Genomic DNA, 18,986 nt, shown 5'->3' with positions numbered 1-18,986 from the left:
ATGTCAAAACTATCAAGCAACATTGCATAAAAAAGATACACAACAAAAGTAATTGAGAAAAACTTTCCTCGAGATTAAAAAATTAAAAGTTTGATATTACTCAGAGAGTACTTTGATCGTGTCGCGTTTTACAATTCTTTAGGAAAATCACTCTTTTCACACAATCTGAAAACTTTGGCTAGTCTTATTCAGGTCTATTTCACTTCATCAAGACAAACTAACACAATATGTCAAAAAGCAGTAGTCTACTCATGTACATGTAACGCTCTCCAATTGCCAATAAATCTACTGAGAAAAATGTTCAGTCATAGTTATCTCTTCAATTAACCTATAGGAACTTTCAATAAATAACAGTTGATTTTCAGTAGATTTAACGGCAATTGAAGTTGCGCCAATTTTTGTGAACTTTGGACAAACTTTGAGCTACAAAAAGCGCTCAGAGACACAAATCTATTGTATTATCTATACATGTGAGAATAAAATACATGAACCGTCTCAACAACCACATGTCACTTAGTAACTGGAGAATTATCTAATTGCGTGAATAAAACGATAGAAATTTAGGTTTTAAATAGATTTTAGGTTTTACCCCCCCCCCCCCCCCTTGCGTACAGACTTTTGCCTTCTGGCATAGACTTTTGCAAAACTGTCTAACTGCGTGAACAAATCCATATGATTTCGTCCGCATAGATTTTACACCGTAGTGCACAGACTTTTGCCTTCTGCGCTCGAATTATAGGGTTCATTTTACGCGATTCCATCATTTATTTTTCCTTTTGATTGACTGACTGTCTTTAGCCCTCCTTGTGTTGTTTGAGAGATGCTAAACGTTTACTTATAGGCAGATAAAATAAACAGAATGTCAGACATGGTGGGCGGGCAAAACAAACCTTTTATAACAAAACAGACACCTACTTAATAATCTGGCTAACAACTGGTGAAACGTTTTCCTGTTTTTATATTTGCATCAAACGAATTAAAAACTAGTTCAAAATGTCGAACCAGATCCAAGGTCTGATATTTCACGTCCTTTACGCTTTTAAGTTAATAATTGGCACTTTGGTTTTCAATGCCAATATTTTTATTTTTACAATTTTTGCTACCAAAAAGGAAAAGTTGCCTTCCGATTTTTTAATTTTACCAAATTTGATGATTGACGCTTTACACGGTTTAGCCATGTGTATACCATTTTATCTAATAGATTCTAACTTCATGTTGAAAGGACAACTTTGTTTCCAAATATTTATCTTCTTTTCCTTGGTAATGCTGATTTTAATGACATTAAATAGGTATGTTGCAGCTATGAGACCCATGAAATACAGATTATGGTTTAACAAGAGCAGTATCTTACTCAGTTTTTTGGCAATTACAGTTATCACTGTGGCCTTATTCTCAGCAGTCGCGTATGCTCTGTTTGTTGCAAAAGTTGTTGACACGTCAATCGAACAGTATTGCGAAACATATTACGAACGGGCTTGTGCTGGGTATTCTTGGTGGGAGATAGAGAAAAATCTACCATATTGTTTGACTGAATACAAAAAACACGAGAAATGTTATGAAAGGGAGAAATCTACAGAGCGAGCATTGATAAATGTTAATTACTTTGTTTTTTATCTGTGGCCTCAATTTCAGCTCCTTCTTGTAATCTGCAACACACTTTTCATGTGCTTTGTCTACAAAACCATCTCTAGTCAATTCGAAAAAGGAAGATCGAATACTCACTTTTGTAAGTTTTTCGTGACACTTATTAAAATTTTCCGAAACGATGACATTACAAATAGGAAAACAACTACGCCAAGCAAGGATACATTAACGACGTTTCAAGAAACAAACTTCTCAGAAAATGGGCAAACAATTTCAGAACATAGAGGTATGTTACAAATTGAAATTAAACAAAGCACCAATCTTATAGGTGGCAGATTATACATTGCAAGCATTATGACTTCTTGTCTTGAAAAAAAATTTATTTTGATAACCTTAAATATTTTTTTTCAGAAATCAAAATCATTAACATTATGAAAAAAGTTTGAAATAAAAAATCTTAACGCTTTTTGCATGCGGCGCTTAATGATGAATATTTTTGTAAGGAAATTGAAGATTCTAACTAATAAATTCAGGTTGACAAAACACAAAATGGTTACATGTAATTTGAGGGCCAATGAGTAAAATATTACTCAACCACAGCGGTCATTCAGCATTTATTTCATCTTTTTTCAGAGTTTCTAATTTCAGCAAAAAATTGTTGAAGCCGATCATCTAATAGAGGGTGGAAACCCCTCGCTCCTTTGTGAAGGGGCCCCACTTAGAAAAATAAACAAACGGACGAATTGCTCTCAGTTGACTGGCGTTGGCTAGGCTTTTTAGAGCTACCTAAAAGTTATACAGGCTAGAGCCTGACTGGGTGAAGGGGTGACAAGGAGAAAAGAGGGTATCAGCAAGCCAAAACTAGGGCATAAGTGAGGAGGGGATACAAAAACTAAATAAATTGTCATTTGCAAGATAAATTTACACCTACTTAATTTTTATGTTGCCTTGTATGTCTCTCTCTCTCTCTCTCTCTCTCTCTCTCTCTCTCTCCTCTCTCTCTCTCTCTCTCTCTATCTATCTCTCTATCTCTCTCTCTCACTCTCTCTCTCTATGTGTGTGTGTGTATGTGTGTGTGTGTGTGTGTGTGTGTGTGTGTGTGTGTGTGTGTGTGTGTGTGTGGAGGGGGGTTAAAAATACAAAATTTTTTAATCATCATGAATTTATGCTTTACCTAGTAATAACCGGATTCAAATCTAGAAAGATTCTTTCAAGAATTTTCTGAGAAATGAATCTTGTGCAAAACATTAAAAGACCGTTTAAAGCTCTGGATGATATCGTACCAAATTAGTACACCTATAAGCTTATTTCATTAACTCCGCCACTGCCGGTCACAATCGTGTAATGAAAAAAAAAGGAGGAAAGGACAGCAAATATCATAGGGAAAATCTCAAAAAAATCGCTTTTTAGCTTGACTTAATTAGATTTTCTGACAGTTGATTAACTATTTCAGCTCAACCCAACGCCGAACATAGCCGTTTAATCATGAAAAAAGCCGAAGAACTCAAAATCTTGCAAGAGACTTGCATTTTGAATCAAACTTTTAAAAGATTCTTGCAAGATGATTCAAATCTTGTAAGCAGAATGGAAGTAATATGTATTCCCTTCCAAGCTTGCCTTCAAGATGTTTGCAAGATTTGAAATTTCAGGTCAGTAAGGTGCTCATGAGTTTCGGCGAATCTCAAACTTTCGGTGCTCTCAAAGACTAGTGAGGCTATTAGAAAATTGCGGAGCTTACCAGTAGAGCCTTCTATGACTTTACCAATTTATCATTTATCCCGTTTTCGAGGACGAAAAGTCACGGCTGATCAGAAAATGTAAGAGAAGAACACGAGGACTAATAATTGCTACACAGTTCGTTTGACAACAATTAACAGACTGGGCTATCGATCAAAAAACCAACAGAAAATGTGAAATTAATGAGACTTTTAATGGAGCAATTATTCATCTTACACACAGAAAAGGCAAACACACAAACAAAGATTCTCAGAAGAATTTTTTTGGGGGGAGAGGGGGGAGGTGTGAGAGATCTTTAAACTAAATGTGTACCTGTGCATTTTAAGGAATACGTTAGAACTGCTAATGACCTTAGAACTGCTCTGTTATTCAAACCAACTTTGAATTTGGTTCACATTTTGCCCTCATAAACGCCTGCTTAAAACTAACACAGTCAAACTTTCGCTACCCTGGAATAAAGTTCTCCAGTCCGATTGAAATTGTTTCCATATCTATACTGTCGGAGATAGTGCGTGTCGAAGACACGAAGCATTTACATGGTTACATGTAGTAGACCTTCCATTGCGAACTATTTTGAGAATCGCAACCAGACCAAATCGAAACTTTTAGACTTAGGGCAATTAATCATAAAACGTGGCTTATCAGACAGCTTTAGGCAATCCTTGTTTTATCGACTGATTCATATTACTGTCTGACTTTTGCTGTCAATTTTGTGCCGGGCGGTCTACTATGGAGAGTCAAATCACAGACGCAAACAACCCATCTTAACGCATTCGTTATTTATTTATTAATTAACAAAACTAGTCACTGGTTTTCCTGGCATATTTGGTTAAATTCAACTAGAATTCTCCGAAATGGCGGAATTTGAAAACCTAGTATTCGACAGCTTTTATATATTTAGGCTAATAATTAGAATGTTGGTTTTTGCAATCAATTTTTTTTTTCAATTTTTGCGATGAAAAAGAAAAAAATCGCCCTCCGATTGTTTAGTTTTACCCAACTTGATAATAGAAAGATTGAATGGTTTTGGGTTTGTGCATTGCATTCTGCTTGTTAGATCATGAAGGGCAAATTGTGCTACCAAATTTTCTTTTTCCTTTCGTTGGTTATGTTGATTCTTATGACATTTAATAGGTAGGTCACTGCCATTAAGCCTCTAAAGTATAAATTGTGGTTTAGGAAACCTTTTAATTTCCTCGGTTTTTGGGAATTACGTTGGTATGTTGGTTAGTGTAGCTTTGTTCATAGCTTCATCTTATGTTTTATTCATAGCAAAAATAGTCGAAAAGTCGGTTGAGCACTATTGTGAAAAATATTACACGGAGAAAAGTTACATTGTTTTCGAAGCAGTCGATACCCGCACACATGAAATTTTTTTTTTTGTATCATTATAATTAATTAAAATGCCAAAAAATTTTGCAATTATAATAGATTATATTTACCATTTCAGAAGACAAAATCGATTATAATTGAATAAAATTAAATGAAAAATCATAGTCCCAGTCAATTATAAAAATAAAATAAAACAATAAAATTATTTAAAATAACTCATAAAAGTTTCGCGTGCTATTGCTTCAAAACTAGTCACCTCTCTCGTATCCAACGTTTTGTTTCCGCTCCTTCCTTTCTTTCTCTTTTTTCTGTTTGGAAAATTTGTGATCACCATTCCAAAGTCCAAGCTGAAAACGGATAAGTCTCAGATCATTTTTCCATAGACCATTTTCCTTGCAATTTTTCCAAAAGGTTGAATAGTTTTGTAAATGCCGACACAGAGAAATAGCATCTTAGTTCCATTGAACAGCATATCTTTTTCTAATAATTTTTAAAAAATAATAAATCATAACTGGAAGTGCTAGTTCTTAATCAATATTGCAGCTCTCTCCTTCATGCCCGTGTCGATAATTTCCCATGATCCCAGGTTGAGTTCCAGGCCCAAATTAATCAATGACCAGACTATTGAGAATGAATTGACCTCTGATCAGACCAAAATGACCTGTTGTCAGACTTTCCAGACAAAACGATCTCTGATCAGATTTTCCAGACCAAGAGAGCTTGTGATCAGACTATGTTCCAGACAATAGTGTGCTTATGATCATACTGATATCCAGCCCATTGTCCAGACTATAAACAGAACATAATCAGAACTTTCAGAGCGAACTGACCTTCCATATTGTCGACTTTAAACGTAGGGAAATGACCGGTATGCTCGGTTTCATTTACACAATAATAACAACTTTAAAAATTCAGTTGTTCTTCCGACCCACTTGTGAGGGAGGAACTATTTACTCAGATGGGTTTTTCTTTTGTTTAGTCAGTTTTGGCCGATCGATAAATTCATAGTAGAGAATTGAGACTGGTATCATTATAAAGCCCGTCCAGCTCGGAATCGAGAATGGTTTTTTTTCGTTTAACTCAACACTCAGCTCAATACTCATCTCAACACTCAACTCAACACTCAACTCCACTCAACTCAACACACGACTCAAAACTCAATTCAACACTCAACTAAAAACTCAACTCATCACTCATTTCACCACTCAACACAACAAACAACTCAACAGTCAACTCAATACTCAAATCAAAACTCTACTCAACACTCAACTTATTACTCAACTCAATGCTCAACTCAACACTCAACTCAACACACCTCAACACAACAAAACTCAACTCAATTCAACACTCGAGTCAACACTCAACTCAACACTCAACTCAACACTCAACTCAATACTCAACGCAAAATTCAACTGAACACTCAACTCAACTCTCACTCCAAATGATTAACAAAAAAACTTTTGAGAAATTTGAATCTTTTTTTGTTTCCACCTCCAGATTTGTGGACATATATCGATTAGGCCCCCAAGCGCACGTGCTATTTTTATAGTTAATAATTTGCTAAATAGTAACACATAATTTGTAGTTGTGGGCTTCAAAAACTCGGAGTGGGGCGGGGGGGATGATGTAATTATTTTTAATTAAATAATTAAGTTTGTTTAATAGTTGTACAGCTCTATTTTTTATTTTTGATAATCTTTGCTTTCTGTAATCTGGTTGTTGTTGTTGTTGTTGTTGTTGTTGTTTTTGAGAGAAATCGTATGCTATAAAACAAAACTGTGCTTTTTTAATTTTGTTTTATTTTTGTTTTAATTAATTACATTTAATTACTTTTTGGAACGATGTTGTGGAAAGATGGTGATTGGGATGAAAGAAGGTTGACTTTTACTGTGAACGTCTGGACCCTGGAATGGCAAAAACAAATCTCGAATTTTCAATGTGGACACAAATAACACAATAGTTAAAGATATAAAAGATTACCTTGGTTGCGTTGAGTAGATAAAATGGAAAAATGTGTCACAGCAGGAAGTTCGTCAGATTCAGATGTGCCACAGTGCACGCAGAGCCACAGAGCACACAGAACTAAATTTTTAGCGGAGCAATCTGATTGGCTAAAATTCGAATTCTGTGGTTTCCGTTGTGCAATTAAAATCTCTAATAATAAATTGTTTTTCGATTACTCAGAAATACAGAGAGAAATGGCGAACAATCCAAGCTAGCAGAGAAATGTTGAATTAAAGTTTAGAAAGTCATGCAAAAGTTAACAAAATCTATTATAATTAAATATTTTGAGTAGGTTGTCATTATATAGGTAACCATCGGTATTTTCGTTTGGGACCTTATAGCGGAGCTGATAATGTGTGTACAAAATATTGGGATCTTTTGCATTCTCCTTGTGCCAAAATTAGTCAGGAAACTTAAGACTGCCATAGAGAGTCATGAAAGATGTCACGAAAATATAGCATTTCATGATAAGCATTACTTAGTATATCAACTATTTTGTTTTATATTTATGGCCCCAATTTCAGCTCGTAATGGTTATCATCAATACAGTTTTTATATATTTTATCTACAACAAAATATGCAATAAATGCAATACAGGAGACAAATTTGGATTAAGTTAATCTTTGTATAAAACAGTCCAAGACCTTTTTGGGAACGAAGTTAGCCCTGAATCAAAAACACTGAAAAACAAATTATCAGTGCAGGAAACAAAATTCTTACAGACGCCTTTGCAATCAGGTAGTTAGTTCAATTTGATTAGAGCCACCATCAGTAATTGTTGTAAATACTGCAAGTGGAGTGTGAAAATTGCATTTTTCTTTGCAATTTCTTTGGAATTGCATATTTTTTGTTGAAATAAGATCTTGTGCTTTGGTTTTGTAAAAAGATTTTAAACAAAATAATAAGTCAGTGATTTGTGCCAACTGTGGATCTAAAACGCAAGCCAAAACGAGCTGGACGGATTGCGCTCAAGCGTTGGGTTGGCTTTTGTTGTATAGCTAACCTAAGGTTATGAGGGCCAGCATCACCGGTGCAAAGGGAGGGCTTGTATCTGTTTGTGTGGAGGGCAGTGTGGTAAGGAGTTCGATATGTATTCTTCCAGGGAGTTTCAAAACCTATGGAAAATTAAACTGCCTTCCAAGCCTTCAGGAATCAGCTTCAGCAATGCACACATTTAGGGCTTACGTATATGTACATGTAAGAGTGAAATCTTAGTCGCCCGAGAGATTTAGTGCCGCCCTGACACAAGGGCGATTGCGCCAGAGTTCTGGGCACGAGGCCCGAGGGGACCAAGATTTTTGTTAGAGAACCAAAAGGTAAAGAAGTTCAATTGATATTGAAATTAAGAGTACAATTTTACAGATTAGTGAAACAATGTTTTCTCAAAACCATACAGGGGTTGAAATAAAACAACCTTCTCGCTCTCTGATAGCGAAGTAGCCGATTATTTACAGCGGTTTGATTCAAGAAATGAAACTCTAATTTCTTTGTTCTGAACTTTGTGTCCTAGAGGAAACTAAGTTTAGGACAAAAAAATAGACTTCCAATTCTTTAACTTAAAGTTCAAACTTCCAAACTAAGCTCTCTGCATCGAAGTTTTAGTGAACTGTGAAATTGTACCCTGGGTTTTCTAAGCAGGGATGAGAGAAATGATCTGCGCAGAGAGTTAATTCCCTCAAGTTTTACCAGTTTATAACAGCTTTTTTGACGACAAGTAAGATCACTCAAACGATCGGAAGGCCATCTTAGAAAAAAAACTGACAAGGAAAAATCCTCCAAAACATAAAACACGACTACTAGATTATCCGACTCAGAACAGCAATTAAAAATTACCAGTAAAAATTACCAGATGTTACTTGAAAAGTAACATCTGAAACAATCTTTGCTTTTTGATGTGAAGAGCATAACAGGTTTCTTAATAGCCTCGAAGCGATAGCGGCTATTTTTGGGGGAAATCGTCATCTCCATCAATCTTTCATACGACCTGACTACTTGGAACTGACTTTTTGAATGACTTCAGTGACTTCTACGGCTTTGCAGTTAAAATTGTGTACGTGACGTCGTTTCTGATTTTAGGTCAACTGTGACATACCTCGCTCATAAAATTGACTTCTGAACTCACTTAAGGAACTTTAATCTTTATGAACATTTTTTAGTTAAAGAACAATAGTGCGCATCGAAGTAGTGGCAAACTTATATGCCATAATTTTTGAGTTTAGGTCTTGAGTTTTTGGTTTCGAATATCAATTTTGAATAACCTCTTTTAGGGCTTTTCTCTTATAGACCGTATATGTCATAAAATTGACAGTCCGAATCTAACCCAGAAAGCCTAGTGGTCTTTTAAAGGGCTGGTGGTCGATCTGTTTATTTTAGTTCTTTAGTTGTTTCAATTCATGGAGGGCCACAAGCGTCTATCGCGTCTATTTTTCAACAATCTGCCAGCCATGTTGAGTAAAACAGCTAACATTTGTAAATTCATTTTTCCTCACTAACTTATAACTATTTACAGAAAAAAAAACTAAGTTTTTTTCAGGAAGAAAACCAAGTTGGCTTTGCTGTGGTAAAACTATACAAACTATTGTAAAACAACAAGGAGGTTCATTATTGTAAGTTCGAACATGATGTTCCGACCCGCGCTCATCTACATTTCCGACATAACTCTCAACCAATGGAAGAGATAATTAAAAATAGATATTTTAGTTTAAAAAATCTAAGCAAAATTCTAAATGAAATACACGACCCCATGCATCATTACAGCGCTCACGAGATTTCACCCCATTAATAAATCTACGGGCGAAAACAAATAAACAAAACAATAAGCAAAAAGAGAGAACATTTTTTTCGGCAAAAATTTAACCTCTAATATTAAAAGCAGCTAGATACAGCGTCAAAATACAATAAGAAGAAAGATTAACCACACACATTTATTTTTTCGTTACTATAAAGCAGATGGGATTTTATATTAAGGAGACTAGATAAAAAGCTGATAAAAAGAAGCAATAATGCGGCGAAACTCAAAAATCAACCAATATTTTTTAAAACAAATATTTACAAACTTCTTAAAAGCCATTAGATTTTAACGAGAAACATTCAAAATGAAGTTACTAAATTGTCAATGCAAAGCCAACAAAATCAGTTATTGGTAAGATTAAGACACAAAACTGGAGCTCAGATGATGAAAAATTGAAAAAAATTATAAACAATTTGCGAAAACACAAATTATTGAAGCCAACAAAATCTTTCGCTGTTATTTGAAAATTTTGTTCTTTTTAAATGTTAAATAAATTATTTTAGTTAAAAGTACACTGAGGAACAAGTGTGTTCACTTGGGCTTCCTTTGAAAATCATTTGTATCTCTTATTACGCGAATGTGCTTAAAGAGGAGAAAAAGTAACATAAATATTGACCACTAACAAAACGTTTTTGAAAACGCATATTGTTCAACAAACAAAACACAAATTGCGACTTATTATCAATGGTCCTTTTGATATTCGAACTACTATATGGCCTCTCAATGATGAAAACTAGACACAAAATGACAAATATAATAAAAAAAACCAAAATGTTTAATAAACGTTTGAAAACAAATGATACCTTAAATCTGAGAGCTATTTGCTATAAAATTACTGCTTTGATTAAGTTCATTCTTTCAACACTCTGTTAGAACTTTATGAGACATCTCCGCTGTTTACGACTGCGTAAAGAATAAAAAACATGAAGGAATGCATATTGAAAAAAAATGAGAGAGAAAAGTGTCGACGCCCTTAAAAGATAAACTATTCATTTAAAATTCCTACAGTTTCAAGTAATTCTTAAAAAAACATTGGAACCCTCTTTTGTAACAATTTGACATCAGAAAACTAACAAAAGTGAACAAATACATTAAAAACACGAAACTTTTGAGAAAACCCGTAGTAACAAAGCCATTAAATTCAATAGCTTTCAAAGGAAATCAATGAAAAGTAAGTTATAATGAGTTATGCTTCAAGGAGAAGGCAAAATTTGTGTTCTTCTTAAATCAACAAAAATTCGTCACAAAAAGTCGTATGACATTGAAAACGACAACAAATAGAGGCAATAATCTACAAATCAATAGAAAAGTGGGAGAAGACACTGCTGAAACTATTAAAACCATAAGTTATTCTCCGCAAACTTTATCTATGATTTGTTGAAAGTCAAATGTACGCCAATGGGACATGGCAATAAAAGGATAATGTGATATGATTTCAAAGGTTCCAAGATAATGGAAAATAAGACTAAAAATTAAAAAAAAATTATGAAAAGTTGTGGCATCCAAGTCGTAAAGACAAAAGCAATAATCTACAAATCAATAGAAAAGTGGGAGAAGACACTGCTGAAACTCTTAAAACCATAAGTTTTTCTCTGCAAACTTTATCTATGATTTGTTGAAAGTCATATGTACGCCAATGGGACATGGCAATAAGAGGATAATGTGATATGATTTCAAAGGTTCCAAGATAATGGAAAATGAGACTAAAACATTTTTAAAAAATTATGAAAAGGGGTGGCATCCAAGTCGTAAAGACAACAGTTAGAAGATAAAACCGCTAACCAGACTAATTTTGGTCGCTATAGAGAACAATGGAGTCCTGTCAGCAAAAGAGACTGACTTATAGTTCATAAAAACAAATTTAAGATCGGTTAATGTTCAAAATATTTTTTCTTCGAAATTTCTTTTTAAATCTTAACAGCCATTAGCTCAAATTACTACATAGGTTCGCTTACTGCTCTTTAAAAAGCCTTTTGCATTTTTAGTCAACGATCCTTTGTAATAGGACTGCGAAATTTTATTGAAATCTCAAAAAGAAAACCAAAATTTCAATAAAAATTACGAAAACTCAGAGTCGGGGCCATAAAAAATGAGCGATTATTTGTTCATTGGGCATCATTTGATTGTTAATGTCATGAACGGAATCTGGATTTAAAAAGTGACTAGTTTCCAAGTGAATTGAAAAACTGAGAAAAAATATAAAATATTTATTAATATATCAGCTCTCAAATGGAAATCGATTTTTTAAATAGTAAACTTCCCTATGAAACAAAAACTACACTTTTCAGGGCTTTCCGTCTCTTAGAATGTAATTACGAATTGATATTTTTATAGAAAAATCTTAATTTGAACAAAAAAGGGATCAAAATCATTCCAAACATCACGTGTTCACACACAACTTGAAACCTCTATAACTCCTCGAAAAACACGAAATTCAAAAGAAAAACTTTTTAATTCTGAATTCTACGCGTGACCAGGTTTTTAATGATACCACTCATATTTCTCTACGATGAATATATCAATCGGCCAAAATTGTCTAAACAAAAAAAAACCATTTGGGTCCACAAGTGGGGTCGGAACAAACAGATTGCTGTTTTCTAGACGAAAATCATCCTGATACATCCAACGGCTCATATTCGGTACAAAATAATACTGTAGCTGTGAGTACGCTCAACCCGTTGGCTGATAATGACTCAAGCTCAATTCACTCAATGAGTGTAGCCAGTGATTTCTCAAGCGTCTCATCAATTGGGTGTTCTGAGAACAGTGATCAAAACAAAACAAACAAAAACAGAGAAACAAACAGTGGAAAGAAAGAGAGTTTACAAGAAACAAAACAGCAGCGCCAGCAAACAAAGTACCAAAGAACGATTACAGTATCATTCTTTTACGTGGGCTCAGTGTTCATAATTGTTGCTCTGCCGACCTCGCTTTTCAACGCTGCTGCTTTCTGGTACCTCCTAATTATGGACAAAACTTCGGTGGTATTCGACATCGGGTTTTGGATTTCACAGACACTCTATGGCCTTGTATTTCTGATCAACCCTTGTCTCTATGCTTCCAGCAATTTGTACGTCAGAAAGAAGGTACGAAAAATGATGAAACGATTAAGTGAATGCGTCTGCTGCTGTTGCAGGTTCCAGAAGACAAACCTGCCAGATCTTGTTATCAATTTGGATACAAACGATACTAACATAAGCAGCGCAAAAAAATGATTGATGGAAAAATATAACTTTCAGCGCAAAGTTTAGCGTGTCACGCTTGTCTAAAACAGTTGATTTTTCAGATCATACAAAGTGCTTGAACATATAGTCTGTCCCATAAAACTTCGAACTTTCGAAAATGTACAAAACATGCAACTGAGCAACTACTTGGTCAATTGAATGCCATTGCTTCTTCTTGTGGCTCAATTTCCTCCTGCTTTTTTCTCCATTTTTAATTTGAGCTTTGACCTTCGAACTCGCTCACTAATTTGTAAAACGCGTTCATTAATTTCAACTTTATGGGACTCGTTATATATAAAATATGCAGTCATCATATAATTGTTCAAGGATTATAAAAACCAAATTCGATCGTACATTAATCAGATTTCAATAGTTTCGAGTTCTCTACCACTCAAAAATCTCGTTTTGCAACATAGAAAAAACGGTTGCATTTTTGGGTCTCTCTCATTATTGCCCATTATTGCAAAAAACATTATGGCCCCTTATGGTAAATTAAAGACAATGGGTGTTTGGGTAGGGGCTATTCGGTATATGGCGACAGAACTGATGGGAAGGGGAAGGGGTATAATGGTAAATGCTTATCAGGTAAGTGACTTTAGCCGAGTCACGTAACCTTGCTTGGAAAACACATATTGCAGGTTATAAAATGCCCACAGTTTTAAGATCTGACAACCCAGGTTTTGGTCCAGACCCAAATTGAGCTATGATCAGACCCAATCGATCGCACACCCCTGTGTTCCCAGACCGAAATTACAGGGTCTAGAAAGCGGTTCGAGCGCACAATAGTCTGGACCATGGTCTGATTTAGGTCTGATCAGAGGTCAATTCGGTCTGGACGGTCTGATCATAGTCTTTTTAGTCTGGGCCATGGTCTGCATTCGGTCTGATCAGAGGTCAATTCGGTCTGGAAGGTCTGATCATAGTCTTTATACTCTGGACCATGGTCTGGGTTCGGTCTGATCAGAGGTCAATTCGGTCTGGACGGTCTGATCATAGTCTTTACAGTCTGTACCATGGCCTGGGTTCGGTCTGATCAGAGGTCAATTCGGTCTGGAAGGTCTGATCAACTATAATAAAAAATATCAACTTAGTTCTCGTTAGATTGTAGAAAAACGGAAAATTATTGAAATTTCGCATATAACGACCTTCTTCAACAAAGACAATTTTTTTGCCATTTTCACATCTGACGGAATTTTTACAAAAATGTTTCTTGGTACAGTTGGTACTTTCCCCGCAATTATAAAAACTCCTCAAAAACGAAATTATCGAACATCTACAACATTTAGAAAAAAGGAAGAAATTTTATATAAATTTTCTTTTGCATTGAATTATAAAAAAGGTTTTAGTTACCACAGAAAACTTTGCACCAAATTTTCAAGAAAGTATTGGAAAAACAAAAAAAATCATGAAAAGTACAATATCTACTTTCTGATTTTTTCAGCCCTCTATATAAAGATAAAAATATTCAGTCAGATAAAAATGTTTTGTATTGTAGTAATTTAAATAATTGCAATTAAAGAGAGGACTGTATAACAAATCTCTAATTTTTTTTCAACAAACAAAATTTTGTGATTGTGGTTACTTAGCTTACTTTTAATTTTGAAACAGAAAAAATACTTTTCCAGATTTGGTCTAGATTGAGTCTGTTAAGCGGTCAATTTGGTCCAGAAGGCCTGATCATAAGCGCACTATAGTCTCTACAAAAGTCTGGGTTCGGTCTGATCAGAGGACATTTTGGTCTGGAAAGTCTGATCAGTGATCATTTTGGCCTGGAAGGTCTGATCAGTGGTTACTTCGGTCAGGGTAGTCTGATCATAGCTCAATTTGGGTTTGAACCAAAACCTGGGAATGTTTATAGAAAATTCGGCATTTTAAAATGTGGCGCTCCAGATCTGGCAAATTAAGTAGTGCTTGTATCAGCAACCTTCTAAGTCGTAACTGTATTTGATTGATGGAAATCTGGCGTTGTGCAATCTGGCGTTTTGGATGTCTGGCATTTTAAAAGCTGTACAAGAGTGTTTCAGGTTTTGGCCGAAAAAAAAACAGAAAAACTGAAAAATTTTCTCATCTCAGCGCAGATTTGTACATGCTATATTATGCTTATTTGGATTAATTGGATACATAGCTGATAGATGCTTCGCTCTTCTACAAAATCATTCAGAACTTCGCTTCGTTTGCAACTGAGCGCTTCAACTGTAACCTGCTAGCAGGATTAATGATTTTTAGGCCTTAGATTACTGTTAATATTTCTGCTCTGGTGCCCTGAAATAGTATTAGTAGTTAGTATTAATAGTTATTAAAAAAAGTTGAAAGTTTATTAGTATTTAGAAATAATAGTTAAAAAGTTATCTTTTTCGGGTTTTCAAGCATTGAGTGTCGGTTATAGAGAAAACGAAGCTTTCCCTAATACATATTTACACAAGGAGGCTCGGCAATGTGCGTTTGCACATAAAGACTGGACCTCGCTCATCTACATTTTTCACTTAATTGTCTACCAAATTCGGAAGAGATTAAAAATTTATAAATCGTTCAACAATCTACTATAAGAATAAAAAACCTACCTGAGAGGACCGATGAGACCTGTCATCATATGACTACCAGAAAAGAAAGCAATAAAAACCAAATAATTAAAAAAATAATTACGACGAAATGTAGTTGTCTATTTTTCGAAAACCATTAATAACCGAATCAAAACAGCATCATAAAAAACTTACACTAAAGAAGATTAAATTGCATTTCATTATTGAAAAAAATGGGAATCTTTATCAATGCAACTTGGTAACAATTCGACAAGAATTGAGCAATAGTGCAATATTTAATAAAATGTTGCTTTTTTTGCAAAGACTTAATGTCAAACTAATTAAAAACAATATGCATCAAATGAAATCATTAAGATATTTTTTTAAACTCTCTATATAAAGTAATTGCGACCTTTCATCATCCGGGATATGTTTTACGACTACAAAAAAAGAAAAAACAAGAAATTAGTAAAAATCAAAGTCTGCGCAAAACACCTGTCCCAGCCAATTAAATTTTATGGTGTTCACTAAGCATAATAAAATGTATGATTGCGTTGTTTTTTTTTCAAAAAGCCCGAGGACTGTCCATTACTGTGACTCCGTGAAAAAAAACATATACATAAAAAAGTGGGCGAATATGTAAAAATCTCTAAAATGTTATAAAAACTCGTTGTAACAAGAACAATGGCCATTTGATGAAATTGAAGCCGTTATAACGAGCCAATTTTAGGTCAATAGAAAAGCGATTTGAATGGTCTATAGAGATACTAAGCTAACAGAGATAAAAATGGCATAGCTACGAAACCCATTGTTTTTTTGAAAAACAAAAACTTTCAAAATTTATGGCCGACATACGCTGTCGACTAAAAAAGTAGACAGTTTATGTTGCGACTTCTTTAAAAACTAATTGCGCTTGTTATTAACTTATATCAGAGATTAAACCATAAGACTATAATATAACATTAAATACAGGCAGAACTAACTGATTTTACAAACAACGCAACAAAACCACACCACAGTGTTGACGCCATTGAACGTATTAAATTTTAACCGCGGTAAAATTACATTTTAACCTTTGAAAACCATTAATTTTTTTAAAACGACATCTCAATATGACAACTAATAGAACCAAAAAAATGAAAAAAAAGTCACAAAGTTCTTCAGAAACAAAGTGTCTGACCCATAAAGACATCAGTCTTAACGTTCAAGTCACAGAAAAGTTTTTGTTTGCTTCAACAAAAAAATTAAGCAAAATTTCTCAATATTTATTATAATAAATTACGAAAACGATACAAATTTTCAAAATGAGTAAAAAAGATAAAATTCAGAACAAAAAGGGATTTGTTGTAATTGGCATACGACAATAAAACTTAACAACAAAAGTATGAATGAAAAACATAGAGCAAAAATATGGGACTGACGGCAGACTATATTTGAAAAAAAAGCCGCACAAGAAAAGTTTCTGATTGTAAGAAGCCATGATGATATCAAACCCATCTCTAATTTTGGCGCGTGCGCGTCCAACACACCAGCCAAATGCTTCAAATGTTTGCGAGTTAGACTAATTGTTAAGTAAATATTTCGAAACTAATAAAAAAAGGATTAATTTTGTACAATTATGGAAGTAGTTTTGGAAAAAACGACAAAATTTTAAGTCCAAAAAAATTTTTAAAGGGCGTCGGACTTCAGTTAGCTCTCTTTTGGAAATTAGTGAAAATTTTTCAGCGGTTTCTAGGTCTCCAATTTCGCAAATCTAAACCAAGGGGATCAAAAAAGCAAACCTAGTGCAAACTTTGATGAAAACGTTATCAAAATTTTTAGCCAAAAAAAATCTCCAATCAAACAATTCAGGAATTCTCTTCTATCTCTAACCATAACAATCACACTCTACCCTTCAAACTTTTAATTTAAATTAGCAAAAATGTGCCAAAATCGAAAAACTCTTTTGAACTCCAAGTTCTACGATGTACGTGCTTTTTGTTGATAGGACTCACAAATCACGATGGATATATCGATCGGCCAAAATTGTCTAACAAAAAACCCATTAGAGAGTAAATAGTTCCTCCCACTGTTTCAGCACCACTATTTTTTGAAGATGAAACTTTTGTTTGAGGACGACCACACAGCTCAATTATTTAAATGTGAAAATTTAAAACTCCTATATATTGTTGCCCATTGTTGTTCCGATCCCCACTTTAGTGTTTCCACTAAAGTGGGGGTCGGAACAACAATGGGCAACAATATATAGGATTTTAAAATTTTCACATTTAGATAAATGAGCTGTGTGGTCGTCCTCAAACAAAAGTTTCATCTTCAAAAAACAGTGGTGCTCAAATTAACTGAGTTCATTGGCGCCTAAAAAGAAACAATAGAGAAGAATACTCATTTCTGTTTATGAATTATATGGCACTAGACAAATAAGTTTTCTTATAAAAAATTGGTCTCGTTTTTTTCCTTTTCTCCACATACAGTTGTACGCCATCCATTTCTTTAATCTTAAGGACACAAAATCGCCTGATTTTTACAACTGATTTCTGATATACTTCATCTTGGTTCATTTTTGTTTGTTTTTGGAGATACCAGTAAAATAATTCCTGCTATGACAAAGAGTGTTGAAAAAGTATTCATAGCAATTTCAAAAAAACTGGGAGCCAACCCGAACTTGATAAAAATTATTGCATTCTCGCAAAAAAGGGAAACAAAGTTACTTCAAAAATAAATTTTTATGCGACAAAATTTATTCGCGAGATCCATATCGCAAGTTGTACAGTTAGACTGATGAGCCACTCGAAGCTGTTGTTTTATGTGACTGTACATGTACTGCAAATCAATTGCTGTTAAAATTGCCGCCTCATACATCTGAAAAGGTTAAATTTTGTAAAATTAATCGAATTATTGATTTTGCATCTGGCATTTGGTTTTATGAATTGTGTTCTTTAAAGCGTACTTAAAATCAGAGGCCAGTTTAATTGAGAGGTTCTGTAGAGACTACTGGATAAAAGAAATTTGGCCCGGACATGAATATAACTGATCTGTAGCAGTAGAAGTACTGGATGTACACCAATCAGAGACTGAGGAGACACTATTCGCTTTTATTTAGAGAGAACGCCAATAACTATATTCAGTCAGTCTATTAGAGTAGCTGCACGATGTGCATACCTCTGACTCCGGTGTTAACTCTTTCATACATCGTTATAATTGAAGTATACCTTCATTGTTTTACTGAGTCGGTTAGTCTGAGAGATATAGGTAAGTCGACTTCGCGCGCAGAAATAAGTAGCCCTAGCTCTTTATACCTTAAGGCTGTAAAAGGAGCCCATCATGGCTCTGCCTTAACTGGTGCGACCAGTGAGTTAACAAACACTAATCGTAAAAAGAGCTCACACAAAACACACTATTCTCTCTTGAGAAAGAAACTTAGAAATATTTTATATAATTTTTTAAAATTTTTCTTCATTTAAAGCTGATTAAAAAAAGGAAAACAACCTCAACAAAATATATAAAATATAAACTGAGAAAATGAACCATCACATTGGTCAAACTTCCTCTAATACAGACATACACTCTGACAAACTACAATTAGCTGTTCTTACACAACAGAACAAACGTCTTCTACGCGATATTTTACCTTTTGAAGTTAAACACTATCGGCACCAAGAAGAATTAATATTACTTCCAAACACAGCAAAACAATTCAAATATCACTTCTTTGCAGTAGAGCAAGAGCCTCTCCTTTCTTCACCAAGGTCTTGATTCCTTATTTTTGTGATCCTCTCACAAACACATATATTTCTC

The 18,986-nt window shown here is 34.3% G+C and overlaps 2 long non-coding RNA genes across 2 annotated transcripts; one reads left to right on the top strand and one right to left on the bottom strand.

Moving 5' to 3' along the window:
* The first annotated feature begins 667 nt into the window (after positions 1-667).
* LOC142335354 (uncharacterized) lies at positions 668-15,020 on the top strand. Its single transcript, XR_012758867.1, has 3 exons — positions 668-1,870; positions 12,050-12,584; positions 14,578-15,020. It is a non-coding gene; the product is annotated as an uncharacterized LOC142335354 (long non-coding RNA).
* Positions 6,302-6,716, bottom strand: LOC142335353 (uncharacterized). Its single transcript, XR_012758866.1, has 3 exons — positions 6,634-6,716; positions 6,484-6,557; positions 6,302-6,416 (listed from the first exon to the last, which is right to left on the bottom strand). It is a non-coding gene; the product is annotated as an uncharacterized LOC142335353 (long non-coding RNA).
* Positions 15,021-18,986: the final 3,966 nt, after the last annotated feature.

The sequence above is a fragment of the Convolutriloba macropyga genome, chromosome 2, assembly GCF_964194025.1.
Source record: "Convolutriloba macropyga chromosome 2, txConMacr16.3, whole genome shotgun sequence".
NCBI classification, from domain to species: Eukaryota; Metazoa; Xenacoelomorpha; order Acoela; family Convolutidae; genus Convolutriloba; species Convolutriloba macropyga.
This window is presented reverse-complemented; position numbering and strand designations above follow the sequence as displayed.